General features: G+C 51.8%; 1 pseudogene; it reads right to left on the bottom strand.

Annotated features, from left to right (window-relative positions):
- Positions 1–1,329: 1,329 nt before the first annotated feature.
- Positions 1,330–9,826, bottom strand: LOC135888355 (zinc finger protein RFP-like; annotated as a pseudogene).
- Between the last annotated feature and the right edge of the window lie 614 nt (positions 9,827–10,440).

Genomic DNA, 10,440 nt, shown 5'->3' with positions numbered 1-10,440 from the left:
ACTCTCCTCCTAGAGGCGCGATATTTCCTGTGGGTGCTGGGGGGTCACAACCAAGTCAGGAAGCAAATCCCATGATGCTGCCCCCAGCACCTGCAGCTGGGACAGGAAAGTGGAACAGGCAAGAATTGTTGGTAATGTTTTATTTACAGAATTTGGGTTGCCAAATTTCTCACCGAACACCCTTGTCCCAACACAGAGCTGAGAAGGAGCCTTAATAACCACAGCATGGAAAGGAGATTCCCCAGCTACCGAGAATAGTTTTCTTAATGGCACAACAACCGTACAGTTGCTCAGGAACTAATATAGGGAATTGATGAGTTACAGTCGCTCTCTTTCAGTAACATGTAATAAATCCCTCTGTCCCTCTCATATTCCCTTTCCTTCTCCCTTTTCTTTCATCCCACCATTTTCTACTCAGCATTTTTGTAGCCCTCACTTCCCACCCCTGTTTATTTTCCTCTCCCACTCTCCTCTTCTCCCTCCCACAGATCATCCCCCATGGCTGCTCCATTCTTTTCTCTGCTTTTACCCTTTCCCCTCTTGCTGCCCCTTCCCCTCTTGCTGAATGGCTGGTTCCCCTGCCAGGGATATTTTCCTTTCACTTTTCTCAATTCTATTTTCCACCATTTCTCCTGGACTCTCCCTTGATTCTTGTTTCATTTTCATTCACATTTTTCTTCTTGCTTCTTCTCATTCCCTCTGGTTAAACCCGCCCTGTCCCTGCCTCTCCCAGTGCTGCCAACCTCAGGAGTTAAAAAAAAAAAAAACCATGAGATTATTAACCTTAAAAAAAAATCATCATTGTGTCACAGTTTTTTTTGTCCAACTGCACCCATCTCACCTTCCCCCCGCCCTTTTGTGACAATTACAGGGTTACCAGCTGTCCTGTAGTTACAGGGGAAGGTGACTTGGACCCCTGCGGCAGGAGCTCTGGCTGGGAGACCACAGTGAGATCTAATCCCACAGATCTGTACAAGATGCTCCCTGCTGCTGTGGAGCTTCCAGATTCTCCCCAAACCCTAATTGATTAATTCTGTGTCTCTGCCACCCCCATCTCTGCCTGTCCCCAGCCTGGCTGTTAGTGCTACTCCTTACTGAGCCCCCACATCTGCCCCTCAGGGCCCCTCTGCCCCTCCTGCAACCCCAGGGGTTCATGCCCCCTCCTGCTTCCATCCCTGGTGCTGTAGGGAAGGGGAGGGGCTTCCACAGGTTATAGAGAGGAGGAGCCAGGGACTGGATAGACAGGAGTCCTCCAAGGTTATAGAGACTAGGGCGTGTGAGGCTAGAAAGTATGATTTCAGGGCCTCCAGTGGGATATTCCAACGCATCTCAGGGACACAGTCGGAGCCGGGTGTCTCTGTCCCACACTCGGAGCCAGGGCCGGATTCTCTCCCCAGGGATGGAGCCTAGCGGGAAAGTGAAGATCGGGGCCTCGTCACCAGCATTGATAAATGTCACCTGTCCCCGGTCACAGTCCAGACAAACCCGGATCCTGCTGGGGACCCGGCTCAGGGGCAGGGGGGTCTCAGGGGAGGTGAGAGCCTGCAACTGACCACGCCACTGCTCCACCGCCCAGATCCCCCCATCGGGGCTAAGGCTAATCACTCCCTTCCTCCCCACAGACTCTCTGGCCACCCCCACAGCCCAGCCTCCCCCACCCCCCACCTCCACCTCCCAGCAATGTCTCCCCGAGCTGAATCCCTCACAGCCCAGCACACAGGCCCAACAGTCAAATCTCTCAGGATTTTTGGGCAGATTCTGCCGTGTGTCTCCGCATCTCACACATTTCCGATCCTCAGACAGGACGAGGTCGGGATAAGCCGTGTCTGGATCCAGAGTCACATTCACTGGAGAGAGAGAATCAGAATATTAGGAGCAGAGCTCAGCCCTGGGGGAAGCTGGGACAATTTCTCGCACTCCCCAGAAACCCGGTCCTGGCTGGGACAGGCCTGGATCCCAGGGAGCTGCCTCTGTCCTGGGCACCTGAGACTGAGCAGAGATGTCACTGCAGTTCCTCACTCTGTGTAATGGGAGTCACTTCATTAGTTTTTCATTTGGTTGCTGAGGAATCAGCTCCCTGTTCCCTCTGCTGGGGCTGCTCCATTCCCAGCATCAGAGACACAGCCAGGAAGGTTTTGGTGAGGAGGAAGCAGAGGAGGCAGGTACCAGCTTTGAACCCCAGAGGGAAGCTCCCTCCTCTAATACAGCCTCCACTCCCCAGCCAGAGTAGGAAGAGCCAATTAAGACCAGAGAATAGGGAATGGCATTGGGTGGGGCAGCCTCCACTCCTAGGCCAGGGAACAGAGAGGAAGGTGCAGCATTGGGGAAGAGCTGCTTAAGAGCAGAGTAGGAGGAGGCATTGGGTGGGGTAGCCCCATCCGCAGTCTAGAGAGAAGAGAGGAGCTGACAGTCTCACAGGGAGACCGTCTCCCCAATCCAGGAAGCAGTGAGCAGCTCCAGTGGGAGAGCCCAGCCCTGCCCAGAGGAAAGGCCGGATGTTGGAGAAGAGTGCTGGGGAGACCCCCTGCACCAGGGTAAAGCAGAGGGATGTGTCAGCCCTCAGGACACAGAGCTCTGTTCACAGGCTGCTCAGGGAGAGTTTTTCTGTTCAGCGGCGTGGGCATGAACTCAGCACTAAGGTTGGTGTCAGGAGTGTTTGTGTGACTTCAGCGTGGGAGCTCCTCACTGATCAGTGTGTTGTTTTTAGGGCTGTGTGTGTCGTGGTTGGTGTCGGTTTGGTTGGTAACTTTAGCTACAATCTCTTGAAGACATTTTCTGATAATTTAAAGACAATCTCCAGGTGCAAACTAACCCTGTCTGAATGCTCCTAGGGATCCTCCTCTTTTTGTCTCTAGTGCAGACGGCAGAGTGTCTGGAGGGGGGAAGGAGAAAGGAGACGAGATTTCAGGCTTTCATATTTATAACAGCGTCCCCACTCTCAACTCCGAGAACTGTATTTTAATTATGACAGAGAAACACACCGAGAAACACTCAAATATTTAATATAAAAAGGTCTGAAACCGTCTCTTTCCTCTCTCATTCAGGCATCTCCCAGCAACGGAACCAACATCCCTGCAGCCTCACAACCATCCCAGGACAGACAATCTGTAAGTGAGATTAACTTTTCCCCTCCTCATCCCCTCCCACCCTTCAAACTTCAGTTGGTTTGTCTCATTCACTTACTGCCTTTTGTTGTAACCTAGACCCAGAGCCTTCAAAGACTTTGGCATAAAAGTAACTTTATCCACTTCAGTCCCTCTGACTCTAACGGGATATTGAGAGTTTGCTAAATCCTGGTTCTAATTGTGAGCTGTTGGGTCTGTTTACTCAGCATCTCTACAGAGTGCGGCACGACAGGGCCTTGTCCTCCATAGGCAGACATAGAAATAATAGTAAAATCATTTTATAATTGTGGAAATTGCAGTGGGGGAAGGTTGATTCAATGGGACAAATTCACCCCTGTACCAGCAGGTGAGGGGTGACTCTGCTGTTCAGGGTCTGCAGGGGCTGGTGCAGACCTTGGCACAGGCTGAGGAAGTTCTGAAGCCAGCCAGAGTTACATCCCTATGACAATGGCCACCATGTGTCTTGCCCAGTGTGCAGAGTGTCAGAGGCCCAGCTTTACACTGCCCACGTCCCTTTATCCCTCGTCCACCCCCCCTCCCTCTTCCACCCACCCTCACCCCCACCCCATTCCCAGCCCTCTCAGGAACACGCCTTGTGCCTGCAGCTGCTGTGGAGGAGGCACCAGAGGCTCCTGTGCTGAAGGGATCCCTGACCATGGGGGTGGGGCTTTCCCCTTCCCTACAGCCCATTTGGCCCAGATTAGCTGCATAAAGGACCTGAGCCCAGTGATGGGCTGGGTGCACCTTTGAGAAATGTGCCCCATGGCTGGTGATGAGGCAGTACATGGGGAGGGCTCTGAGTTATAGAGAATTCTTTGCCGCATGTCTCACTGTTGGGTCTTGCCAAAATGCTCGGTATTCAACTGACCACCATATTTGGGGTCAGGAAGGAATTTCCCCCCAAGTCAGATTGGCAAAGAGTCTGGGGGGTTTTCTGCCTTCCTCTGCAGCGTGGGGCATTGGTCACTTGCAGCTTTAAACTAGTGTCAGTGGTGGATTCTCTGTAACTTGAAGTCTTTAAATCATGATTTGAGGACTCCACTAACTCAGCCAGAGGTTAGGGGTCAATTGCAGGAGTGGGTGGGTGAGGTTCTGTGGCCTGCAATGTGCAGGAGGTCAGACTGGATGATCATGATGGTCCCTTTTGGCCTTAAAGTCTATGAGTCTGAGTCATTTATTTCTTTAACAGTAATTGTCATGGCAAGGCATGTTTTTTGGTAGAAATAAAGGTTTGAATTAATCAACCTGAGTGACTTGGACCCCAAGTGCGTGACATTCTCACCCAACAATTAAATAGAAGCATCATCTAATTGTGAACCAATTGGCCAGAGCCACTCTCCTCCCTCAGTCTCAGAGGCTCATCCCAATTTCCGTTCCTAGATCCCTTCTAGGTACCTTTGAATTTCCCCAGAGTCTCCAATAGCGCAATCGTTTTCCAGGAGAAACCACTGACTCGCTCTTCCAGTTCAGGAGAAATCTCCTCTGGCTGCTGGAACTTCCCCTTCTCACACCTGGAGAGAAACAATTTCACATGATTATATTTCATTGTGTGACTCATTATAAGTTCTGGTTAGAGAGTCACTGCTCTAATGGGCCTGGAGTTCGAATTCCTCAACTTCTCCCAGCCTCAGAGCAGGTGCAGCACAGCCCATGGCCGTGCAACCTTCCCTTCAAAGGAATCATTAATATTCTTCAACTCTGGACTGGAGAGACCAGCTCTGGGATAAAAGGAAAACTGAGTCTCCATGGCCAATTTACTCCTTAGCCTCCATGCTCTGAGGGACAGGAAGTTCCTGGGTGAAGTGCTGTAGAAATCTGCCCTCTAGGAACTAGACTGAGACACCAACTGTCCCCTCCCCTGCTCATTCCACACAGGCCTCCAAACAGTCCTCAGGAGGGAAAGACTCTTGATTGCTGCTGCCCTGGGCTGAATAGTGACCAGTGCCCCAGCAGTGACAGGCCCATATCCCCGCAATCCCGAGGCAGCCAGTCCCCCAGGGAGGTGAAATCTCTAGGAAATACTTGGTCAGTCTTTCCCACTAAATGGAGAATTCCAGATTCTTCTATACAAGGGTGAGAACCTCAGAATGAAGTTGATCAGAGAGATTTGTATCCAACATGTGACCTTCCCCACACATTTTGCTGTAGAGCCCTGGGGAGATGCAGTGCTAACATCACCACCAAGCCCTTTCCCAGCGTTGTGAAGTGTGAGGAGGAGTAAGAGAGAGACACGTACCTGCTCAAGGTGCTTCTAATATCCTAGAAGAGAGAGAGACAAAAGAATTTCAGTCCCCTCTGACACACAAATGGGATTTCACGGAAGAGATTTTGCAAATATGGGGAAGCAAGGCCCTGCCCTGGCCCCAGGGCCATGGATTCCCTGAGCTAATGGGGCTTTTCCATCTCTCATATCTCTGTGTCTGTGACTCTGCAAAGAATAATAGTCAGTCACATGTCAGCAATGCACACGCTGAGTTACATAGAGATCGCCGACTGCTGGACTCCAGTGCTTATGATTCAGGAGCCCTCCCTTCCCTGTGTGTTTCTAGCATGTTTCTAAAGACAGGTGCTGGTTTCCAATTGTCCCTGGGGGTGCTCAACCCTATGCCGCACCCCCACTCCAAACCTTCTCCCAATGCCATACCCCAGCCCAACTATTCCCGCTCCCACTCCACCCTCACCCTGTCTCCTCCCCGCCTCCTCTTGTGAGCACATTCCCTCCCCGCTCCTCCCGCTCCCTCCCAGCCTCTCCTGCACACAGTGGAACAACTTATTGCAGCAGGCAGGTGGTGCTGGAGGGAGGGGGAGGAGATGATCGGCAGGGCAGCCAGCAAGTGGCACTGAGGGAGGAGCTGGCTGCCCTGGAGCACCCACCTGCGTTTCTCACTCAGTCTCACCTGCAGGAATTCACTTGCTGGTTTCTGACACTTCCCCTCCATCTCACTGATCAGCTCACTGAGACGGGAAACCTGCTCGGAGAGTTGACTGACATTTTCATTCTGGATCCTCACAATCTCCTCGTCCAGCTTCTCCAGCTGTGCCAGCAGGAGTCGCTCTTGTTCCTCCAGGAACTGCTGCAGCTGCTGAAATTCAGACACAATCTTCTGCCTCTCGGTTTGTGTTTGTTTCTGTATGAAAATAGGGCAAGGGCTGGTCAGGGACATATGGATGGAGCCCGGGGTCCTTTCATGGAGAGCTGAGTGGGGAGGAGGCTGAATTTCTTAGAAAATCCTAAGATTTCTGACATTTGACTTTACCCTGTGCGTAGTAGGCAGGGGATTCTCTTGCACCTTCCCCTTTGACCCCTGTATCCCTCTGAAAGGGATGTTTCCATGCCTGTCATGGTCAGCATATTCTGTTATTTATGGTCTCTGGAAATTCAGACCCAGAGAGGCAGGGGGCAGGACACAGCACTACACTGACAGAGATACCAGAGGAGTTAAAAGAAGGAAACATTTAAAAAATACACAAAATGACCAGACAGTGGAGAGCACTTCACGGGGACATTCAGTTCACTTGGGGGGATTTCTGTAAAAGCCACAAGGACTAGGCATTAACTCATCAGCTGAAATGGAAGCTTAGGGCTTGTCTACATATGAACCTAACCCAGCAATCCATGATCATGGAGAAACACACACAAGCCCATGTTCACCAAGGCCACACAGGAGTCTGCCTCCAAATAGACCTCCCACTGCCAGTCCCTGCCAGTTAATAACAACAGGCACCTACCAGATACTCCTGGCTATTCCTCTCGCCAGTCGCTTTCAATCCCAGCAGCTTTTCTCTCTCTTCCCTCAAAGTCTTCAAATGGGCCTGATTCTTTCCTGAAGAAACAGAAATAATTGGGAGGTTTCATCTGGATAGTTGAGAGGTGCTTGGAAGTGGGTGTTTTTCCACCCGAAACCCACGATGACTGTGTTTCTAATCACTTTGTGACATCAGGGCCACCAAGGAGATAAAATCTTACTAATGGAGACTGGAAGTGTGTCACATTCAGACTTTTTACCAATTCTGGTTTAGTCTTTTTAGTAATTAGATAGAGATCTCAATTATAAGCAAGCTTTACTGGTATTTGTGAACTGATTAGTGGTACAACACATAACAGGGCACTGGAGTCACATGGGGGTGAATCAATAAACCAGTTTTGTAGAAGGTTTAACAAACAAAGTTATACAAATCCCAGAAGCCACCAGGGTTTCAATAGGGGCTGGGATTTCAGCCCTGAAGCCCCAGGGACTGCACTGGTTGGGCAGAGCTGGTCTAAGCACCAGGTCAAACCCCATGAGATGTCCGGAGGCCATTCGTCTGGTTGGAAGCTGCGCAGTCCCAGTTTTGTGGAGCACTATCCCCGTCCAATAGGGACCCGGCACTGGATGTGGCTTTGTCTGGCACAAAAGGGAGAGGAGGAGACTGAGGATGCAGGACAGCCGTGAGGGTGGGGACGGGGCTGGGGTACCACCGTCATGCAGAATGATGCAGGTGGGGACACGCTGAGAAAAGCAGTGGTGGGCCCACGCAGGATGTCTGCTACTGGTGAGGACGGGCCCATGCAGGCAGGCGTGGCCATGTCCTATGTTCTGGGGAATCCTCAGTGACCACACTAATTAGACATTATGCAGATTTGTATAAAGGACGGGTTGGGGTTTCCCCAGTGCTGTCTTAAACCCTTTCCATGGCAATGCCCCCTGGGCAGATGCCCAATGATTCCATTCCCTGGTAAAGATCCTGGAAGCAGTGCATTCTGGGAGATTTCAAAAGGCTGCCTGGTTGGACTAATGAAACCACTTTGGCTGGTCCTTGCCCACGTACACAACAGAACAGGTCAGACTGGCACCAGTCAGCTCTAGTCTGTGGTTAGTTTTGCTACAACCCAGTCTAATCCCAGTGGTATTTGGCATGGACCTGAGCTGTCTGGAGCCTTTTTGTGTGCGGACTCTAGGTGCTCGGGGTCCCACGCAGTGGTTAGCCCAGTGATCTTCTCTAGTGCAGGCCGGCAGCATCTGAGTTTAACCCCTGATGGAGCAACACAGAAGTTCAGAATCCCAGTGAGAAACCTCATCTCCCTGGTGGGCCTGGCACCTTTATCAAGGTGTCTCTCCCTCCTAACGGATACACTTCATCACTGGGTGGGGTGATGCGAAGATGGCAGCATGGCAAAGTGATTTGGGTTTTGGTCTGGGGAGAACTGGGTTCTATACTAAGCTCTGTCACTGACATGCTGGGTGACTGTGGGCAACTCGCTGCCTTGCTTTGTGCCTCAGTTTCCCTTCCCACCTTCTGTCTAGCTAGACCAGTGGTCACCTACCAGTCGATCCTGGAGACTTTCCCTGTCAATCGCAATCTCCGGTGGCACAGCGGGGTTGCCTGCGTGCCCCAGCCACACAGCTCTACTTGCACTGCCTGCAGTCACCGCTCCCACAGCTCCCATTGGCCGGGAATGGGGAACTGTGGCCAGTGAGAGCTGCGGGAGCGGTGCCTGCAGAGAGGGGCAGCACACAGAGCCACATGCCTCCCCCGGGGCCACAGGGGCGTGTTGGCCCCTTCCGGAAGTGGCGAACGGCTGGGGCAGGCAGGGAGCCTGCATTAGCCCCGCTGCACCACTGACTGGGGGCCTCCCGAGGTAAGTCAGTGCCACCCAGCTGGAGCCAGCACCCCATATCCCCTCCTTCACGCAACACCCCATACCACCTCCTGCACCCCGTGCCCCCTCCTGCACCCTAACCCCCTGCCCTCCTCCCACGGCCAGCACCCCATTCCCATTCCTGCACCCCAACAGTCTGCCCCAGCCCGGAGCCCCCTCCTGCACCCAAACTCCCTCCCAGAGTTTGCACCCATCACCCCCTCCTGCACCCCAACATCCTGAGCAAGGCTCCGTGCAGAGCCCCCTCCCACATGCAAACCCCTTGGCCTTAGCCAAGAGCCTGCACCCCCACCTGAACCCCAACCTCCTGCCCCAGATCGGTGAAAGTGAGTAAGGGTGGGGGAGAGCAAGAAATGGAGAGAGGGGGTATGGAGTGAGTAGGGCTTCGGGGGTGGGAAATGGGAGGGACCTTGGGGAAGGGGTGGGGTAGATCCTACTTTCAAGACCTGATATATTGCCTCTGTTATCACACTGCCAGATCATTAATTTTGTTATATCATCTCCTGTACAGTGAAGACTTTACAGAGCTGAATGATGAGTCACACCCATGAGAGGGAACTTTCAGTGAAATTAGCCTCTCATTAAAACCCAAAAGTTAAACCATTAAAACTGACAGCAATTCCCTACCTTGTACTCCTGGGCAGCCTCCTGTATGAGAACCACCGTGTGAGCGCGGTGAGCCCGGGATTTGTCGCACACCACACAGATGGGGGTTTGATCCTCTTCACAGAACAGTTTCAGAGCCTCCTGGTGTTCCCCACACACCCCATCCCCTCCTGCTCCCTTTGCTGCTTGTAAATTCAGCCGCTTGGCGATTTCTATGATATTTGCCAGCTGCCTGTTGGGCCTGAGATTTCTCTGTTGCACAGTTTCTCTGCACTGAGGGCAGGAGGGGGCTGTATCGGATCCCTCCCAGCACTGGCTCATGCAGGCTCGGCAGAAATTGTGCCCACAACTCCAGAGTGACAGGTTCTGTGAAATACTCCAGACAGACGGGACATGTCGCTTCCTCCTGGAGACTTTCCACGGGGTTCTCTGCAGCCATGGCTCCTCTGGGCAGTGGATCAGGGTCAGTTTCAATTTCCTGAATTCACACTATGCCCTGCCTGCAGCAGCCAGGGAGTGTTTCCTTGCCTGAAAATGACTCATGCTGTTTCCTGAGCAGGAACGACACAGCCAATTTCACCCCTGGAGGCTTTAGTGAAAAAATGTACAATCACACCTGAAACAGGTAACTTTCAGTGAAATTAGCCTGTAATTAAAACCCCAAAGGGCTCCTGGCCTCCAGTCAGCCCCTGTGCTGGTGTGGAGGGTCACTGAGGCATCCTCCTGTGAGGATGAGCCTGGAGGAGCAGGAGCTGTGTGTCAGGAGTGATAGTCAGATTGGGCAGAATTTTTTTATAATATATAATTCTCACAGATAATGTTTATTTTAAGCATTTTTTATATTTATTGATTTAAACTTTCAGAGTTGCACAACAATCTGGGTTTTAAGCATTTCATTCCAATTTAAATTGTCACGGTTGTGGGAAATTATGGGGGGATCAGACAATATTTTGGTCAGACCAGAACTATTTAATGACACTAGACACTGAGATTCAAAAAGTTGAAGCTTTATAACGGTTAAAATTGTCTGTGAGCAGGTAAATCTCCTCCCTCCCCCAGCAGCTCCCT

The sequence above is a fragment of the Emys orbicularis genome, chromosome 13 (assembly GCF_028017835.1).
Source record: "Emys orbicularis isolate rEmyOrb1 chromosome 13, rEmyOrb1.hap1, whole genome shotgun sequence".
Classification (NCBI taxonomy): domain Eukaryota; kingdom Metazoa; phylum Chordata; order Testudines; family Emydidae; genus Emys; species Emys orbicularis.
This window is presented reverse-complemented; position numbering and strand designations above follow the sequence as displayed.